The sequence below is a fragment of the Musca autumnalis genome, unplaced genomic scaffold, assembly GCF_047663935.1.
Source record: "Musca autumnalis isolate F117 unplaced genomic scaffold, ASM4766393v1 scaffold_2, whole genome shotgun sequence".
NCBI lineage: Eukaryota > Metazoa > Arthropoda > Insecta > Diptera > Muscidae > Musca > Musca autumnalis.
The window spans coordinates 111,102,869-111,117,627 of record NW_027411755.1 but is presented as its reverse complement, the minus strand read 5'-3'; the positions used below and the strand labels follow the sequence as shown (position 1 = coordinate 111,117,627).

Below are 14,759 nucleotides of genomic sequence, written 5' to 3'. Positions count from 1 at the left end.
TTGTTTTCTTTCTCCTCCTCGTTGTTGCATGTTTCCACATTTGATTGCGCACTCACCTTTCTTAGACGACCTCTGCTACCGGACCTTAAAATGCGGGGTCTGCCTATATTGAGTTTAGGAGCCAGCACAACATTATTTTCATTGTTTTTATTTTCTTTGGTCTTCTTCCATGTCATTTTGTTTACCTCCATCTCTGTTTTCATTAGGTATTTCATTGCTTTCTAATTCATCATAGTTTAGCTAAGATTCCCTCTTAATCCAAATATTCTCTTCTTCTTTTTCTCCGTCTCCACATGTTTCGTTTATTTGCTTTATCTCAGTTTTGCTCATGAATTTGACATCACAATATGCCTTTGCTACGTCGGAGTAGACCACCAGAATGCATTCCTCCGACCTTGAATCTAGTTTTCTTGTGTACTTGTCTTTTATCAGTACATACGCCTTCGCAGCCTCGGCCCAAAAATTGTTTGCTACACCCGCTTGCTTGATCAAACATCTAGCCATTTCTAGCAAGGTCGGTTTTTTCGTTCTGCAATTCCATTTTGTTGTGGCGTATGTGGTGCACTTAATCTCCTTTTAATACCTGCTTCCATTGAATATTCATTGAACGAGGAATTTATGCATTCGCAGCCGTTATCAGATTGTAGACATTTTATTTTCTTGTCAGTAAAATTCTCCGCGAATTTTTTAAACTGTTTGAAATCTTCAAAGTCGTCGAACTTCTGCCTAATAAAGTAAACTTCGCAGTAACGAGAAAAGTCATCAATGAATGTCACAAAGTACAGTAATTTCTGGTTACCTGCATCATTCATAGCTGCATTTTGGCGTTACCTGACCAAAAATCTATTCTCTAGATTCCGTTCAAGATATTATGTTTTAGTGCACATTCAATAGCAGCATTTTCGGCATAGCTGCATCAAAATTTTGGTGATTTTACTTTAATTTGGTTGTAAAATTTACATATAACTGCACAAGAAAAAATTTTAAATTTTTTGCGAACTCTAAACAAGTAGGTCAAACTTCTAAGTTATGGCGCGATCAAATTTCGTTATGTTTTGTCATGTAGGTACGTATAGTTTGTCAAGAAAGAATTCATTTTGCTATAACTCAAAAGTTTGACCTACGGCATAACTGTCCTTCCGGTTTCGAAATATTATCTTCATAGACTTTCATCGCGAAAAAGAATTGTTCGCCCCCCAGCCTTTGATCACCATATTTGCGCGTACTGATATTTTTCCTTTAAAACGGTTTAAGAAAACGGTTTTTTGTTCTAGAACTGCAACTAACAAAGTTTTCAGAAGCGAATTAATTAAATTTGATTGACAACTCTATAAGCTTTTTAACGGTATACATATAAGTTTAATCGGTTACTTAAAACCGGTTCAAAAATCCGTTTTAATGTCGGAATATGCGGTTCAAAAATTGAGATAACCTGATCTATCCTCCAAGAAAATTTGTTATTAACGTGTTCATCATTACAAAAGCTATTTGTGGTAAATATTTCAGAAGCACTCCAGATGCCTACATAAGCAATAACTAATTGGTAAGTCTACATACCAATAAATAACCAATGCCGAAATACAGAAAAATCAAACATAGTTTTTTTCTGAACCACAACTGAGTAAACATCAAAAAGGACAAGGAAAGCGGGACAATATTGATTAGTTGCCAAAGAGAACCGTACCTTAAATCTTCTGAGCAAGATTTTTGTAGAATATTTGGATGCTGAAAAATCTCATCTTCTGGTACTTTCACTACGGTTCAAGAAATAAAGGACGAAAAGGACATGAAAGGCACTGAGTTAGAAGAATGAAATGTTCTACAAAAAGATTCGCCAATCGATTTGACTGAAGACATGTCACCTCAAAATGAAGCTACAACAACGCCAAACAGAGATATGGAGCTATTTTACCAAGTATTATAGGGAACAAATCAAAAACTTAATCGCGCGATATCTCAGAAACTTGACCTATGGCGAAAATTTCCTTTTGGGTTCATAGCATACTCATCAAGGACTTTCATATCCAAAAGAAATTTTCCACCCCCCAAAAATGCTGCTGCACAGTGTAATTAGTAACCTGGTAACCTTTATCCAGTTTTGAAATTGACATTAGGTGTGTACGATAACCCAATAATTTGTACAAATTCGTACAAATTTTTACTGAATGCTGTTCGATAACAAAATTATCCAGCAAAAGAGAGCGAGTTTGGAGAGATTTTTGGAGAGTTTTGTGACTGAGAACTTGCAAATTTTTGCTGGGAAAATTTGTCCCGCAGAAATTTGCAAGTCTGATCAGCTGACTTTTAATCACCTGTTCAATGTAAACAACTCGGAATGTTAACATTTTTGACCAAGAAAATTTCACAATTGCACATTTTTTTACATTCTAAAGCGTTGTGGATAGGATTAAAGCATTAAATAAGTAAATTGCAATTATAAAATTTATGTTTTTGTTCCGTTTGGTTTAAAATATCGAAAGAAACAAAAACAAATTTCATACATTTTCGGTAACAGCTGACTTTCTTGCTAGTTTTTGCAAAATGCTGTTCGATAACTTTCTGCAATTTTTCTTGTTTGAGAGAGTACAATTCACTGAGAGAGGTTGCTGGAACTGACTGAGTAATTATTGCTGGGAAAGTTATCGTACACACCTATTAAGTTACATTACTTTTTTACATTGAAATACATATGTTTATTGTCTTCCACAACATTTAATTTCATTTCACCTATTCTCGATATATCGCTCGTTTGCCCATTTGCCAAACACAGTGTTTTCTTTATTTTGTTTATATGTATTACGAAATTCGTTTAAAATGGGGCTCATGTGGGACGTGCAGCCACTGTCTAAGCACCAGCTGTTTGAAACGTCAGTACAGGGGCTGGATTCTTGTTCTATCAGGCATGTCACAGATTCCGATCGGAATGGTTTCAATTCCGTAATTTCATTTCGACCGTTTTTGTTTTAACTTCTCCAGATTTCGATCGATTTGGTGAATTCCGAAAATCTTATTTTTTAGTATAAATATGGCAACATTAGACGAAACAAAAGAAAGAAAAGAAAAACATATGATTAGAAAACACTGCAGAAGTGGGAATTCTGAAAATATTGTGTTTAAAGAAAGATTTTTTGTGCGAAAAGATTGCTAATTTTTATTGGATTTTCAGTTTTACTATAGTTGAGGCGCAAAAAATCAACATAACATTGAAAAATACCGTGTTTGAGTTCGTTCTTATTTTGTTCTTTTTTATGTTTGCTTTAAGTTATCATTCGTAATGCCAGATTGTTTGGTTTTTAGAAACGATAAATCTTTGTTCGAAGAAAATCGTGATTTTTACGAAAAAAAAATTATGTGGCAACACTTTGTTAATAATTGGTTTTGTTGATTGACAAATAATGGAAATTTGCGAATTTTTCCAATAAAATGATAAAAAAAAATATGAAATTAAATGTGATTTTGTTAATAAAACAATATTTTTTATTATTTTTAAGTGCTTTTGGAGTGTTTTAAAGTGAAATGTTACCAAAAAATACAATTCCACTTGATAAACTAAAAGTGGTTTCATTCCGAAAGAATTTTTCGGTTTCTGAAGAAGCTAAATACGGAATCAATTCCACTTTCGATCGGAATTGGTTTCTGTGACATACCTGTATGGAAATTTGAAATGAAAAATATTTCCTTTATAATTTTTGTCATTTGACAGTTTTCTCCTTTATAAAAGTTTTCATTTCACATGTTCATAGAAACAGAATTGAGCCCCAGGTGTAAGCAATAAACAAATATTTCTCAATTGTTGTATCTTTTTCTCTGTGATAATTATTGTTTTGATCTGCAATTCACAGCAAAATGGCCTGGCTTACCGCCCCTAAAACAACTAAAGTTTTGTTTCTTGTTCTTCTTTTTGTTACTCCACCTTGGGTCTTTATGTTCTCTTGAGTAATTTTTGTTGTTGCCATTCCCTCTCGCATAAAGGCATTGATGTCCAAAATAAATGAGAGAGAATTGTTGGGAGAGTAATGTCACTTTGTTAAACAACGGCTGACATGGCTCTCATTTGGATTTGTTATTCTCTGTTGTTACGACAACGTAAACGCGTGTACATCAACGCATAAAGGGCATTTTGGTCGTCTCTTTTAGATTTAACTCTCCTTGATTCGTCTTCATCCATTATTTTCACTCTTAATATTTCGGGGGTTGGCAATTCATCTCTTGTCTCAAGAGCACATCGAAATGTTTCAAAAGAGTCTGGTAAACTGTAGCTTCGTTCCCGTACTTTTTAATAGTAAAACTCGTAAAAGAGAGAAAGAGAGAAAAATTGTTGTCACAAAAAAGTTTTTTCAAAAAGTTCGGGAACGGAAAAATGGAAAATACGTCAACAAAAACTGGAACAAATGTCAAAGTCGGCGTATCAGCCAATCAGACGCCGGCAACCATGTTACTATTTTTTTACTCGCCCAAATTTGTCGTGTAAAAAGTTTTTAAAGAGAGCGTCATTCAGCGCCATTTTTGTTTAAAGAGAAGTGAACATTTTTGTGTACGGGAACGCTTTTTCGAGTAAAATGTGTAAAAGTCGTAAAAATTGTAAAAACTTTTTAGTTCTGGAACACAGCTTGTATCAGTAAAATGGCAAGTAAGTCGTCACTAACCTACCCAACGTTAGGTTGAAAAAACCTTTAGGATGATGAAGCAAAATGAAATCCGCTAGGACTAAATAGAGAACGGAGGAAGTAAGCTCAAATGCGATTGAATTTGATGGAAACTTTTTTTATTCGTGTGTATATAATAAAGCTCTTTGTATTCTTGATTTACAGAAATATGGCCTGTTCCCGTACTTTATAAAGTGGTAAAAGTCGTAAAAGTTGTAAAAGTCGTAAACGATTTTCATATAAATTTTGTGTACGGGAACGCAAAATGTGTAAAAGTGGTAAAAATTGTAAAAACTTTTTAGTTCTGGAACAGAGCTATAATAAATGCATTCTATTTAGTCTTGGATATTTCGCAATGGATTGCATTTTTATTGCATCTTTAGATTGATTGAACTATAATGAACTATATCGACTGATCTAGTTCATACGCTCTTTTTAATGAATCGTTCAATTGAACTAGTTCGTTTATGTACTATACAACTCTATTTTCTAGCAACTTGTTGCCGGATTTAAAACAAATCAACTCAATACGAGGATTTTGTATGGAAAATCTGGTAGATTATCGCCGGATTTAGCAAATAAAACCGGATAATGCGCTAAATCCGGCTAATGAGGTCATATCTAAATGGCCTATTAAGTAACTTTTGATTAAGGAGTGGCCGACTTCCGTATCGTCAGTTGCTTTACAAATGACTGAAAATCTGCGACAACCGCGAAGCTACGTGTTTCAAAACGTCAAAAATACGCATTTTCAACGCAGCTATAATGCAATTATTTCGGATACATTTAGTTGGAATTTCGAGGAACAATGTATGAGTGTTCAACTGAAATATTTTGACGAAGTTTAAACAGCACAAAGGCAATGACTATACGGAAGTCAGCCAGATCTACAGATGTTACTTTGGACGGGGCATCTAGAGATTCATTCTTAGATCTGCATAGGGAACTTGCAATATGTATTTGACTCACATATGAAGTCACACCCACCTATGTATTTGTTTCCAGAATTACTGTGAAGATATCTGAAATCCAGATAAAATTATACAGCGCAATCATGAATAAAAAGTCCATGGGGAATTTGTTTGTTTGTTCGCAATTTCACAATTTTTTATTTTCATATTTATTTATTTAAAATTCTTTCATGTAAACAAAGCCATACGGCCAAAAGAGATGATTACATTATGCATAACTTTGAGAAATTCACTACTCCAAAATCGGGAAAAAATAATCCTATATTTATTACTAAAAATCATACTAAAATTTAGTGAGATAAAAAATATTTAAAAGGTTACGTTATATACAACACTGAGAAAAATACACTACTCCATATTTATGTCCGAAAAGGGAATATTTTTCTATTCGACGAGAATATTTCACAATTAAGTGATTTTAGTAGTTTTCAACGCTTTAAAATATTTATTTTAAAAGAATTCCACTTTCTTAAAAGAATTTTAATTTCTGTGCGGAATATTCCGAGGGAAATATTCATGATTTCCCTGATAGTAAACCCTTATATATGCTAGTTCCACAACTTCAGCTGATAAAGATATCGTTTTCGGAGAATTTACTCCAGTTGTTAAAATTTTGGTATTGCTTGTGGAAATCTGTAACTGCCTATTTGGCGACAATATCCGATAACTTTTTCTAATACGACGTATTCAACCACTTTGATAGCTAGTATTAAGAAAAAAACTGTGGTTTTTACATTAATTTTATTTATTTTTTGCATTTATACATTAGTTTAATTTTTGTGATATTTTATTTTTTATAAAACCCTCAACTTGACAAGCATAAATGTAAAACTGACGAAAGATTATTTATTGTATAAAAATTATCCCTGAAGATATTGGAAAATCCCAACGAAACGTCGGGTAGAAAAATGAAATAAATAGTCTTATTTTCATTGAAAAGCAAAAGACCTTATAGCCCAAAAAGACAAATAGTCTGTTCCAGTACTACAAGAATCTACTAATGTTTACAATTTTTTTCGATAACGTAAAGGAAAAAATTTTATCGTAGTAAAAAGTAGTAGCCTCTTGCAGGTTCTGGAACATAGCAAAAGTCTTAACACGTTCGAGGACGCAAGCAAATTCGGAGAAGTGAAAAAAATGACACCCAATTATTTTCGAAATTAGTTTTTTTGTTTTTATTTAGTAATTATTGATTATTATTATTATTTTTTATTTATTATAGAATGTATCTTCTTGAAATAAATCGTATTATGTATATTAATCAGTCCCAATTTACATTAGGCGAGTTTACTTGCGGCAATTGTCAGTTTGATGGAGAGAGAGGTGAGGTATATGGTAACCCTTTGCCTCTCAACACCCTCTCTCACCCACAAACTGACAATTGCCGCAAGTAAACTCGCCTAATGTAAATTGGGACTCACAAAAATTTAAGATTGTATACAAGTAAATGAACAAAATTTGGCTGACCATGTGAATGCTATAGCATTCACGTCATTTTACATCGGAATGCTATAGCATTCACGTCCGCGAACGTGTTAAACATACAAATAAAGTTTATATTTCCAATTGTTATGGAATTCTTTACATTACAAAATTATAAATAATAAAGGCATTGGTTGATAAATTCCAGAGAGATGGTATATTACCTGCAAGTACAAAAAAATATGAATATTATTATATGTATATTCTGTATATGCCATAAACATAATCTCATTCATAAACATTAAACTGTCAGTGGTTTTAGAAACAAGATAAATCATTCATTATGTTTCAGATGTCCCTATCAAAATTATCATCATGAATTATGACTCTTTGTAAGAGCTTATCTTATTAATGTTGATTTTTGACAAATTGTGTTATTATTAGATTTCACTATCATTCATTCAAAATTGTCAGGAACTTTATGAAACCAAAGATCAAAGCAACAGTAATAAGATTGTACATTTCTGAAGATTTGCTGTTTGTGTATATCATTTACAATTTCCACCTACCATTGTAACAATTGTGAAATTGTTTTCATCAGGATATATGTATTTAATCATCAGTGGCACATTGGGAGACGTACCTAAAATGAAAAATATTATTAATTATTGCCGAAAAAAAGTCTGTTGTGCAAAGTTTGTTAATGAATAATCAGAAGTCTTATAGAAATGATAAATCTGTCATGGTTTATCAGATGTCCCTATCAAAGTTTTCATCAGATATTTTAATAAAATATTTATATGTATATATATTATTTTCTTTACCCACCAATTTCCACAATGGCGCCAATTTCCAATTATCCGGAGATGTCCTAAAACAAAAAAACTATGTTAGTTTCCAGTAGAAAGATACAAACACATTCCACTACATAATGCATTATACAAAATCAGAATTGGAAATATGATAAATCGATCATTATTAATCAGATGTCCCTATCAGTAAGTCTCATCATATATTCATTTGTATTCATATTAGGAATTTGGAATTTATACATACATTTTCATCAATGTTGAGCTCACAATATCTATCTATTCGCGCCTGCAAAAGAAACAAATTAATTAAATTAGTATAGATAGCCCTGTGTGATTCGAAAGTTCAATATAACATGTAACATATTCAGTAACATTGGAACTATGATAAATCAGTCATGGTAAATCAGATGTCCCTATCAAGGTTATCATCACAAAATATGGCATAAAATGAATACTTCCCAGCTGGTAGAAAATTCGGAACTTCAAAGGACCATATCGCACCTGTTCAACAAAAGGGTAGTAACTCAAAATTTTGAAATATTCACTTTTCATCAAAAAACGATACATAATAAACTCCACCTATTGTAAAAAACTTCAATTGTTTTGTCTACTCTTTCGTCAAAATAATACCGGTAAGTCAATTGTCATCTCTTCAGAATAACTACTCTGTATCGACAAAAGAGACTTATTTCAAGTTGCGCCCACATGTTTCAGGCATTTACATCGCGATTTCTTCGGCAAAAGAGTTGTATTTCGAATTGTTCCCTCTTTATGTTATCAATCGCGCGTCGAAATAATTTCTCTACTAAAACAAACAAAATGGTAGTAACTCGAAAAATGGTTAGAAATATGACCAAATACTTAATGAAATAAAAAGAAATCCAGTGATGTAGTGTAGTAAAAAAAAGATATCTTTACGATGGCATAGTTTTTTTTTGTATATTATGCCTTTAACATTAACATAAATCGTTTTTTTCTCTACTGAAAAGTATATTTCGAGTTACTACCTATTTGTTGAACAGTTGCGATATCTAGGTAAGTATAGACTTCCGCAGAATAAGTTCATATTTTTGTAACCAGGACAAAAAGACGTATTTTTTCCATTAGCTGGGAGAGTATTCAATTTGTTCCCAAAATATTTTATATGAAATAGTATGTCATGTTGAAAATCTTACCATCCATCAAGTTCAGATTTATAACCACTCTGGCAAGGAGTTTCATCGTTAGCTCTCATAGTGACCCTCTTCCATGATCAAAACGTTTAGCTTCCCTATATAATATAGAAAATATAATCAATTTGCAATTCTTCAAAGTATTTATAACCAAGAAATGCTGCTGTTCAGAGAATATAAAACTTTGATAAATCGTCATTCTATCAGATGTCCCTATCATTGTTATCATCAATTCATATTAAAGCAATATATGCGTTTTTCTTCTTACCTTCTTATTTTGTTCACCATAATTTAATTTTTCAACAACCAACTATCAACCACCATTTCTCAGCACAAAATGGATGGTCGAAAAAACGTGTTTGGAAGAAGTCATCTAGTTTATCAGTGTTGGTACTAGGAATTAAGAGAAATCAAGGGTTACGTTGGTCGACTTAAAGCGGGGTACACACTAGAGCTGGCAAACCATCGATATTCCCAACATTAGATATTTTCGATATAATAGTTTAAAATATCGATTACTATCGATATTATCGGTAAGCTGTCAACACCATTAATTTGGAGATGAAAGTGGCGGGAATGTCAATGCTTTTCTTGACATTTTGCACAAGTAGTTCACAGAAATGCAAAGGAGAATAAAAAATTGCTTTTATCTTATAAAAATATTAAAAAAATACATTTTACCTTTCCGAAAAATATGTACGTGTGACTACGGGCTTATTTTCTCACACACACAAAACCGAAAAGCAGCGAAATTTCTATTTATTTTAATGAGTTTTGGGTTAGGGGTTTTTGTTCCGATAATATCGATAGGCAAAACTATCTATCGATATTTAATTTTTAAAAAACAATCGATTTTATCGATAGTACCATCGATTTTTTGCCAGCTCTAGTACACACGATCAGTTTTGACTGTCGATTTTTCGGAATTATCGATAAGTGTCAAACTTTCCAGCATTGAGCTGGCAAAAAATCGATGGCACTATCGATAATATCGAATATTTATTAAAAATCCTATATCGATATATAGTTTTTTCTATCGATATTATCGGATTAAAAACCCCTAAGTCCCAGGCAACACTAGAGTAATTTCACTAAAATTTTTGGTTTGTTCCAGTACTGCAAGATTCTACTAATTTTTACAATTTTTTTCGATAACATAAAGGAAAAATTGTTATCGTAGTAGAAATTAGTAGCTCCTTGCAGGTTCTGGAAGAGGCATATTGATAGAAATTATGCGTCTATAGATCGAGTTCCATAGAGGAACTAGTGGGGAATTCAATCTGAGAACACCTAATTTCATGAAATTTTTTAATGAAATTCAGTGTAGTGTGCACCGGGACTAACCTAAAATTCATTGAAATTACTAGAAATTCGCGGCTTTTCGTTTTTGTGGATGTAAGAAAGTAAGTTGGTAGTCACACGTACAAATTTTTCGAAAAAGTAAAATGTATTTTTATTAAATAAAAGCAATTGTTTTTTCTCCTTTTTGATTTCTGTGAAATATTTGTGCAAAATGTCAACAAAAGGGTAGACATTTCCACCATTTTCATTTCCAAATTAATGGTGGTGACAAATTAACGATAATATCGATAGCAATCGATTTTTTAAACTATTATATCAAAAATATCTAATGTTGGGAATATCGATGGTTTGCCAGCTCTAAAGGCCCCCACTCATTAGTCAGTCTGACTGCCAGCATTTATGGTAGCATCCCAGCAAACCAAATGTCGGATGTCCGACATATCGGAACAATTTCGGAAGCAAAATCGTTCAGATTTCGTATAGATTTCTATACGATTTTTCGTAAGGGAATTCGTTCAGTAGTGCGATTCTGTATCTCATTTTTGCTGTTACCGACAAAAATCGGTAAAATTAAATTGCAATATTATGACTAAAAACATAACGAAATGTTGGCATCACTGTTTGTGTCGGTAGAGGCTAGCGACTACTTTTTATTCATCGTTCACTTACCGAAAATTTTCGTTAATTATCGAAATTATAAGCATTTTAATTTTTCCGACAATTATCGATAACAGCAAAAATGAGTTACAGAATCCCACTACAGATTTCGTTCCAATTTCGGAGAAAATGTCGGAAGTAAATTTCCCTTCGAATATGCTAATGTTTTTCTTCCGATTTCGTTTCGAATTCGGATCGATATGTCGGAAACATATTTCCCTTCGCACAACAACCACCTTTTGTATATATCTAACAAGCAACATTTTAGTTTGTTGTCGAAAAACAAAATGGTTGGTTATAAAATTCGCATATACATTTTTTTTAATATATTAAATATAAATGCAACATATAATAATTCAAGCTAGTGCTGATAGACTCAACTTATTCGTACACAAAGTTTACATTGTTCTACTATACAAAATGATAACAGTCAAAATCATTAGATAACTTTTAAATTATAATCTTCCAATAAAAAACACAACAAAGAAAATTTATCAATAAAAAAGAGGCATCAGAGAAAAATTTTTTCCTTCGATAATCATACGAAATTATTCCAAAATCATTCAGAAATCTTTACGAAAGTTCGGAAGGTACGCCAGATTTTCATACGACATTATTCCGAAATCGTTCAGAAATCTGTACGAAAATTCGGAGGAAAAAATTCGCATTCCGAATTTCCCAAGGATTTTCTTCCGATTTCGTTGCGAATTCTGACCGAAATCGATCCGATTTCGTCCCGACATTTCGTTCCGAAATTATGTCAACCACTTCATACAACTTTCGTTAAGATATCGTTACGATTTCGGATCAGATATCGGACGTAATGTCCGAATTTTGTTCCGATTTCGTTACGATATCGGTACGATTGGTTTGCTGGGATGTGTAAATTTTTGAAATTTTGAGAATGTATTGGTCTGTTCCAGTACTACACATTTATACACATTTTTACTCCGATAACCGATTTTTCCTTTATGTTATTGAAAAAAAGAGTAAAAATGTGTAGAAATGTGCAGTACTGGAACATACCATATGTGTGAGTTTTCCAAGACTGATGAAAATCAAAATAGTTTTGATTTCAAAATGAACCCCCATCAGTCTGGGTGAATTGTGTTTATTTTCAAATTGTCAATAAATAATTTTGAAAAACTGAAAATAATGTTGGTGTTGGAACACAAAAATCGTAGAAATCATTCATTTGTGGAGGAGAAATTCAAGATTTTTAGACTTGACTGATGGTTCGTGCTACACACTTGTCAGTCACAGATACAGAAAGGGTTCATCGGACTGACGGCACAGGCTGATAAATGAGTGGGGGCCTTAATGAAAACTCATCTGAAATCGATTGGATTTCATTTGACGTTTTAGAAATGGAATTGACAGTTGAAATCGAGTGGATTTCGTAAATATAAACATGGTATTAGTTCGGCTTATGTAACAGTAGGTCTGTACGATAACCCAAAAGTTTTTACAAAATGCTGTTCGATAACAAATTTGTAAAGTAAAAGAGAGCGAATTTGGAGAGAATCGTGAGAGAGCTTTGGAGACTTTTATTACTGAGAAATTACAAGTTTTTGAAAGGAAATTTTTCCTTGTAAGAATTTGCAAGTTTGATCAGCTGATTTAAATTCGAATGTTTTGTGGCGAACTTTGCAATTCTGGGCAAAAACATAAACAACATTTGGTAATTAAAATAATTACAAGATAAAAAGTGAAGATATAACTCAATAAATTATGGAAAACTACTTATTTTGTAAAATAACTTATTTTGTAGTTTGTGATGACTGTTTTATTTCTAAGGTATCAAATCCCATCAAAAAGCGGTGCATCCATGTAGTAGGAGGAACACTATATGGACGGCCAGCCATTAATTTATGATATGGAAAGTGAATTATTTTTGTAGCAGTGGATAATCAAATTATTTTCGTAAACAACCTTCGATTGTTAAATTAAATCTTATCCGCCAAACTTATTGTTTGTCAAATCAGCTGACTTGCAAGAAGTTTTTGCAAATTGTTGTTCGATAGTGGAGAGAAGTTACTGAGAACTTGCTGAGTACTTGCAAGTACTTTTACTTGCGAAGTTATCGTACAGACCTAACTGCTCTGTTCCAGAACCTGCAAGAAGCTACTAATTTTTACTCCGATAACAATTTTTCCTTTATGTTAACAAAAAAATAGTCAAAATGAGTAGATTCTTGCAGTACTGGAACAGACCAAATATGTTTTGTTTAGAATAAAAGCCATATAAAAAAGTATAAACAATAACATGGTAACTATTACAGAATACGTTTTTTTTTTAAATAATAGAATTGCAATTTATACTAGATTGCCCAAATGATGAGCCTGGTTTAGAGATTAGCACATAATTGGTCGAATATTGAAAAAACGGAAATCTAAGTTGAATGAAATATCTTGCAGCCATGGGAAGAGATAACCATGGTCTTGGCACATGGTAGAATAAGAAAAGGTAGCAGCAATACACAGCTGACTGAACTGGGTTGTAACGTTAGTGTCAAATTTCATATGACATTTTATACATTTATTTCTATTTCGATGTACATTGGGGACATATATTTTTTGAGAAAAAAAATATATCATTCGGAAAAAACATTTCCCAGAAAGACTTCTTCATATCAATGATATGTAACCTCCTCCAAGTTCGAACGATAAGCCGCGCAGTAAATCCTCGCTTGTAGAGGCGATACAACGTTTGTTAATATGTGAGGTATTTTGTTAAAATTAAAAAAAATAAAGCCCTAATAAACATGTGCTTCTTTGATTTCTAAAACAAAACATTGAAACAGCTTCTCCTTTTTCTATGAATTTCCAGCGACCCCAAACTTGTCTGCAAGAATTCTACTTTCTGCGAGAATTTATGCATTTAGTGGAATGATGTGGAAAATTGAAAATGTAACGAATTTTTATTCATGTTTTCCAAAATATTCAACCAAAAAATGATTAGTTTTTTAAATTCCAATAATTTATAGACATTTCCTTGTTTTGTTTACAAATACAACTGGCAGTAACGTTACAAACAAAAACAAATTCCTTTGTGGTTGTTGTTCGAGTTGTATTTGTTGTAGTATTAACTTTACCTTATATTTGTTCTACCATGGTCTTGGCAGAACAATATAATAGCCCTGTTCCTTTACTTGCTCTTTTTACTCGAAAACCGTACAATTCATATGGTAGCAGTTTACAACTTTTGCCGGTTTTACAATTTTCAAAAGTAAAGGAACAGGCCAAATATATTAAAAAACACAAACAATAGCTCTGTTCCTTTACGTTCAAGAATCTTCAAGCTTTACCACTTTTTACTCAAAAAGCGTTCCATTACTTCCGGCACCATTTAATTCACATGGGAGCAGTTTACAACTTTTACTACTTTTGCCGGTTTTACAATTTTCAGAAGTAAAGGAACAGACCAATAATCTTGAAAATTACATAAGCTGTGTTCCTTTACTTACCTGAGGTTACCATTTTTACCATTTTTAACATGCAAAGCTTTCCTTAACCTAAAAAAGTGGTAAAACTGGCAGCAGTTTTTAAGAGAGTGAGAGAGTGCACAAATACCTTTCTCTTCTACCACAGTCTACCAGACAAATTTCTGCCGGTAAAAAGTGGTAGAAATGATTTTTTGACATTTGTTTGACGATTATTTCACAATGAATAAAAAATGAACGAAAAACAGGCGAACGCTGACAAAACAAAATTAAAAACTGTGAAATAAAAGAAGAAAATTGAATTTTTATGTTTCTTTTTGACATTGCTACCAGTA

At 32.4% G+C, this 14,759-nt stretch overlaps 1 long non-coding RNA gene and 2 other non-coding genes across 3 annotated transcripts; all 3 read right to left on the bottom strand.

The window, feature by feature from the left end:
* Nucleotides 1–6,339: 6,339 nt before the first annotated feature.
* LOC141394480 (uncharacterized) lies at nt 6,340–9,473 on the bottom strand. The gene is made up of 6 exons (XR_012410440.1): nt 9,292–9,473; nt 9,027–9,121; nt 8,096–8,137; nt 7,868–7,910; nt 7,609–7,682; nt 6,340–7,263 (listed from the first exon to the last, which is right to left on the bottom strand). It is a non-coding gene; the product is annotated as an uncharacterized lncRNA (long non-coding RNA).
* On the bottom strand, nt 7,747–7,824 carry LOC141396010 (small nucleolar RNA Me28S-Cm2645). Its single transcript, XR_012411106.1, has one exon. It is a non-coding gene; the product is annotated as a small nucleolar RNA Me28S-Cm2645 (small nucleolar RNA).
* LOC141396011 (small nucleolar RNA Me28S-Cm2645) lies at nt 8,213–8,289 on the bottom strand. The gene has a single exon (XR_012411107.1). It is a non-coding gene; the product is annotated as a small nucleolar RNA Me28S-Cm2645 (small nucleolar RNA).
* Nucleotides 9,474–14,759: the final 5,286 nt, after the last annotated feature.